We start from the raw sequence: 6,648 nt of genomic DNA, 5'->3' as shown, positions 1-6,648 counted from the left end.
TTAAATTAATATGCAACATTTTACAGCCATGATTTAATTCAGTCATTCCTGCTCAGTGATCCTGAAAGTTGGGTATAATGACATTTTGGGGAGCAATGTCACGTAATTTTGGTGCAGGAATGCCACATACCCGTCCTTTTCCCGACAATGCAGTTTGCTCAGTGCTCACCGCAACATGCTTCAAAGGACAAACCGTAGAGGATAGAACGCTCAACGCGCTATCAATACTAAGCGAGACGGACATATTGCCCAGAAAAATGTCGGGAACAATTGGAAAATACTTCGCCATATGCGGAATTCAATGAGGCAGTAAAACAACAAAAGTAAATAAATAATGAAAAACTAAGAACACTGGCTATAAGGTATGGGTTCCAGCATAAAAGCGATCTATTCTGACAGTCGCGGTGAAAACTTTACCGGTATAAATTGACGTGACATAAGCATAGAGAAACGTTCGATAGGCAACGTGATAGCTAATCAGAAGAGGTATCGTGTGTCACGGGACCAGAGGCGCAGCACGCCGAGTCAATGGGACGGCTTCCGGCACCGTATACCTACAGCCGCTGCGGCGACATGTCAAATCCCCGAAACCGAGACGATCGTAATTCGAGAGGTCTCGGATGGGCCTGACGCCCACCAGCCGTCCCTGTCCCCACAGCTGGATGTAATTAACTGTCAATCCGAGGGCTGATACCGACAATGACTTGACTTCAGTTACACCGCACAGTCTCGGCAATTTGCATTGAGTGTAATCCAATCAATCAAACCATCTGTCAGCTAAAATCCAGCTACGGACAGCGGTACGAGTGAACTACCGCCGCCACCGCGTACGCTATACGCGGGTACTACGTAGATTCCAATGCGTCGCCGGCGCCGGGAGGCCTCCCCGCCGGAGCCAGGGGTAATCTCGAGGGACGGGTGGGAGGCCTCCCCGCCGGAGCCAGGGGTAATCTCGAGGGACGGGTAGGAGGCCTCCCCGCCGGAGCCAGGGGTAATCTCGAGGGACGGGTAGGAGGCCTCCCCGCCGGAGCCAGGGGTAATCTCGAGGGACGGGTGGGAGGCCTCCCCGCCGGAGCCAGGGGTAATCTCGAGGGACGGGTAGGAGGCCTCCCCGCTGGAGCCAGGGGTAATCTCGAGGGACGGGTCCGTCCCTGGGTCTGCAGTCACGGGGTACCTACAGAGGGGGGCACGGGATGGTGTTTGTCCCACCGCGGCCGGTGCGGATTGCCCCCGCGGCGGCGGGGACGCCGGCCCGCCGGCCGCCGCGCCGGCTCATCAGTCGGCAGCAGCGCGCGATTGTGGCGGGACGTCCCCCGCGTGCGTCTCTCGCCGCGTCTCCGGTCCGCCGAGCGACCGTCTGTTGTCGGCCGGTGGGACCCGTCACCTGCAGGATGGCCGAGGGAGGCCGCAGCCCGCCGCCGCGGCCACGCACCGCGCGCGGCTACCACCGTCTGGTCGAGGCTGAGGAGGAGTACCTGGCGGCTGTGGCGGCCGGATCACCGCGGCCAGAGTACTGGCTCGAGCAGGCGACCGCCTGGGAGGACGAGTGCCGCCGCAGCCCGGGCCTGGAGCAGCTGCTGCAGCCGCCCGACAGCCCGGTGTGCGCCGGTCGTCGGCGGCTCGGTCCGGCCGCCCCGACAGTCAGCGGTCGGGTCACCAGTGACGCCGACAGTCAGAGGGCCAGTGACGCCGGGGAGAGACCGGCCGGGGAGCAGCCGCCCGACCAGCCGCGCTGGGTAAGTTCGAGACAGAGTGAGACACGGTGAGAGTTTCTGACTGTCCCTCAGTGAGACACGATGAGAGTTTCTGACTGTCCCTCAGTGAGACACGCTGGTAGCCTCTGACAGTCCCTCAGTGATACACGCTGAGACACTCAGTGAGAGGCGGCACTCTCATCCAGTGGGTGCCTGGAGAGCTCGGTGAACTGATGTTTAATAATTTCTTTCATTTCTTCAAAAGTACCATGAGTACTTTCATTACCTTCAAGGCACGGATACAAGGCAGTATCTTCATGTTGGCCACGCGATGCCGATAGGAGTGAGAAAGGACATCATATCCCTGTCGCGAAAGGCAAAGGCTCCCATTGTGGATCTCCACTGCATTTAAAGGTAGTGTGCCACCTTTGAAATATTTCCCATTTTATTTTTCCTAGGATAAGAAGCTTCTGTTTTTACCTAATATCGCAAAAAAAATCAAAAATGGGCCTGGAATAGTGCCTTTTTCGCCTAAAAGTTTTTCGGTTTTTAGATATGTATAACAACTGTAGTGGGCTCACCTGCAAACAGGCGTCGGGCAACAATCGCGAATGCGGCGCACTTGTGACAATAAGCAAAGGTCAATATAGTGTTACGACCATACGACGTACGGGAATGAGTTATCAGCTGTCTAATCGTAGACAACACAATGTCGCGCCTTAAACTGTAAGCCCGTATTGGTATTGTTTCTTTTATTTGGCTGTCGAACATTATTTATGGTTTGAAATATGATTTTATGTAAAATAATTGATATGAAAAAGCCGTCTTATAAGTTATGACCCCATTTCACCACACGCAAGTGGCAGAAATGACAATGATCAGCTGACGCATTTTTCTTGGCCGAAGTCAGAGCGCGCGGCCCGACGCACCACGCGTATTTGGAAATTCCGACCTCGACGAGCATCAGAAGCCACCTAACAGGCGTGTTCGAAACCGCAGGAGATGATGATGAACGGGTTTATCGAGACTTGATTGGATGAGCATATCGGTAATAGCGATTTCAGTGTGTGCATTTATTGTTCATAGTGGTGTGAAATGTGGTTGGGGTACGACCGACAACCCGTCGGGGCGAATTTCGCACTGGGGTACTCAAAATTTGAAGAATTTAAGACGTTTCCATGAGTTTTGAAGGTATGGATAAGTTCTAAAAATCCGGTTCTCCTTATCTGGGCCATTAACTCCATACGGTCCAAGAAAGCTGGCACACTACCTTTAAGCTCGCCGAGTGTATTATAAAATAGGGAATTTGGGGAGATTGACAAGTTTTAAGCCAACTACGACGAATTGGAGTCATGCCTCCGCTAAGGGTGTTTGCGTTCCTCGCCGCGCCACGCCGCCCCGGTCATGTACCGAACATCGCAGACAGGCACGTGATCTGAATGACGTTCCTCTGTATATACGCTGGAAGCGTTTATTTAAAACCGCGACTGTACTATATAGACGCGGGATCATCATGTATTCAGGCTCAGATAACGAGATAGTGGCTGACCTGGTGCATTTCAAGGCATTCATTCAGCCATGTAATTTGTATAGGCACGGATACAAGTTTTTGGCAGCACCCGGAAAAGAACAAGGGCCTGCACATGTACATATATCTCTGAGAGATTAAAGTCGACGCGGTTGCTGAATAAAGGAGCTGCAAGCTATCTTATGTAATCGCCGGACCATAGGTGTAGCAACGTATCTCTTTGGTGAAGGATACCTTTCACCAAAGTTTTAGATTGGTGAAGGATCCTTCACCAATCTTGAGCAATGCAGGTGAGGGTCTTCACCAATGCTGGAACGACTGGGTTCGACGGTCGACCTAATGTTAAAAAAGCAATGCCGAATGGGATGAACAAAAAGGCTAAAACGGCAACAGGTACCCAATTACCCCATCCTTTCAGTTACGAAGCGTTATGCCTACCTTTTTTCACAATTCACGCCATTTAATAAATGATAGGTAATATATAATACTGAACGAGGCCGGTGTAAATAAATTTTCAAGACCGAGGTCCATTCCTAACTGAATTTTTGAACGAGGCCGAAGGCCGAGTTCAAAAATCAGTAAGGACTGAGGTCTTGACAAGTTATCACCGGCCGAGTTTGGTATGTATTTTACTGTATGCCAATGATAAAACAATTGTCTAGACCGAAGCTCTTAGCGGTTTTTTGAACGAGGCCATCCCAAAATGTTGACTTGGTAATGCATTTTTGACCGTGGTCACTTTGCTTACACCAGTTATTACCACACCCCTCAGGCTAATGTATTTGAATAGGCCAGGCATACAGAAATATAAATTACTGTATGCCTGGCCTATTCAAATACATTAGCCAGAGGGGTGTGGTAATAACTGGTGTAAGCAAATTGACCACGGTCAAAAACGAATTACCAAGTCAACATTTTGGTATGGCCTCGTTCAAAAAACGGCTAAGAGCTTCGGTCTAGACAATTATTTTATCGTTGGCATACAGTAAAATACATACCAAACTCGGCCGGTGATAAATTTTCAAGACCTCAGTCCTTACTGATTTTTGAACTCGGCCTTCGGCCTCGTTCAAAAATTCAGTAAGGACCTCGGTCTTGAAAATTTATTTACACCGGCCTCGTTCAGTATTATATAATACCACACGGGGCCGGTAAATGATTTCTTGAGGACAGAGGTCGTTGTTTGATTTTCCACCCTCGGCCTTCGGCCTCGGGCGGAATATCAACAACGACCGAGGTCCTCAAGAAATCATTCCGGCCTAAGTGTGGTATTTATTTTACCATATGGTGCACGTAGTTGCAAAATGAGCCTTCTCAAAACCACGCTTCTCACCAGTTTCTTAGGATTTGGCTTTGGTGATGACAATTAATATTGCATTGAGTTTTGTTATTAAAAAATAAAAAGTAGGGAAACGCTAAGAAAAAAGTGAACAATACGTGAAGAAGTTGAATCCTTACTTCGAAATATCAGTTTCCAGCTCCCCTTATATCGTGTTCAACATCAGTACCTAACCGTGGAATCGTGAACATCAAAATGAAGTAAGAAGCACGGCACGGTAACACCCGGAGCTGTCAACACTGCCCTGTCGACTAGTCCAAAATGACGTGTACCTACCTGAATAAAAATTTGATTATTGGCGTTTATTTGCGTTTCGTACCTACGGATAGAATCGCCACATGGCCCACCAAAGTTATCGCGTCTTCTGGGCAACGCAAAGATAAAAGAAGCATAGCTAGAAATGAGCTTTGTAAGCAATGTTGAAAGACGGGTCAATGACCTCAAAACCAAGCTCAAAACAATCTGCTGGTATACGAAAAATGACCACGGGCCAAAACTGTTTACCACATGCCGAGATATCCCTTTAACATTAGCACGTGCATTTGGGAAATGGCTTCGGCCCGCCTCGGCTAATGTTGAAGGTATTTGGGAAACGATTCGGCCCTAGGGCTTTTTGATTTTCCCAGACAAAGTTTTACTGAATATTCTGAGCGGAAGAACCAATTTCAAAGAAGATATTTACGGATTGTGTGTTCACTAACAGCAATAGCAAAAGTAAGTGACTGCGTGTTTACATACTTTTGCTGTCAACGTAATTCAACTAAACAAGGTTATCGTTCCAATGCATGTATAATGTATTTATTGCTGCAGAACATGGTCGGAATAATCATTATTTCTACATAATGCACGCAAAAAAAAAACGAACAATTTAAATGCGTGAAGCATCTTTACTGCCACAATGAAACATTTAATATTGTTCCAGCTGGGATCCAAGACGCGTTTGATTCAGCGTTTCACCCAACTTTTAGTTTTCCTCACGGTTTCCTCACTCCTGCTGGACTCCATATCTTTATTCTAACTTCTGGCGTTTCACCATCTTCATCCTCAGCCTTTTCAAACCCTAAATAAGGGGAAGTAGGAATTTCATCTTTCATACTCAACGCAGCCTAATAATGAAAAACACAAACAAATAATCACGGTGACTATAAATATGAACATAGTATCACTGGCGGATCCAGGCTTGCGTTTTGGGGGGGGGGGGCCAACTCATGCTGGAGCCAAACCTAGGGTACCCCCAAATCCTGTTTTCTCATCGGATTTAGGCCACTTATTTTTCGTCACAGCCCCGACACTATGATTTTTTTTTAACTAGAAAGAAAAATATATAAATGGTAGCCCACCCGACCCATGCCTTTATATTACTTTGTAAGCACTTACCATTGCTTTTGTCGACCAGTTAACCCGCTTCGAGTCAGTGCTTGGGTCCCTTTGCGGGCCGGGAGGTGGTAAAACACCCCCTGTCTAACTCGGCTCCTAGGCCACGCACTGATTGAACTATGTTTCATTATCGTTTGGGGGAGGGGGCAAACGGGCCACTTTAGACCTCTGGGAAGGTGGCATGGCCCTAAATGCCCCCTCCCTGGATCCGCCAGTGTAAGAGACCATTGGAGCTGCAGTTGGGTACCTCAGACGTCAGGGTACGCCCTCAGATGTATAGGACTCGCATGGAGACCTCTTATGCTATAGTGGACTGAAAGGACCCAAAGGAGCCTGTCAAGGGCTCCCGGAGATAGACGTGGGCCCTCAGGAGCCCGCCAGAGCCCCCAATAAGGGATAAGTGAGGCATACCAAGTGCCTGCAATTGCATATTGCATAAGCCATAACGCCTTTACAAATCAATATATTATGTATCAGTGGCAGATCCAAGGGGGGCCACATGGGTCATGACCCCCCTTGGTGCCCGGGGGCACCACAGGCGTGTCAGGGGCACCACCGGCCTAGCAGGGGCACCACCAGCCCGCCAGGGGCACCACAGGCCTAGCAAGTAGCAAGGGCACCACGGGCCTGTGAGGGGCCCCACAGGCTTGTCAGGGGCACCCCAGGTCTGTCAGGGACACCAGAGACCTGCCAGGGGCGCCGCCGGCCTC

General features: G+C 49.4%; 1 protein-coding gene across 3 annotated transcripts in view; it reads right to left on the bottom strand.

Moving 5' to 3' along the window:
• Nucleotides 1-6,648, bottom strand: part of LOC122371743 (SH3 domain-containing kinase-binding protein 1-like) — a 101,958-nt gene that overhangs the window by 91,031 nt on the left and 4,279 nt on the right. The window lies entirely within an intron of this gene.

This window comes from Amphibalanus amphitrite, unplaced genomic scaffold (genome assembly GCF_019059575.1).
Source record: "Amphibalanus amphitrite isolate SeventyFive unplaced genomic scaffold, NRLGWU_Aamphi_draft 001275F_arrow, whole genome shotgun sequence".
Classification (NCBI taxonomy): Eukaryota; Metazoa; Arthropoda; class Thecostraca; order Balanomorpha; family Balanidae; genus Amphibalanus; species Amphibalanus amphitrite.
Note: the sequence above shows the minus strand (reverse complement) of the source record. Positions and strands in the feature narration are given on the sequence as shown.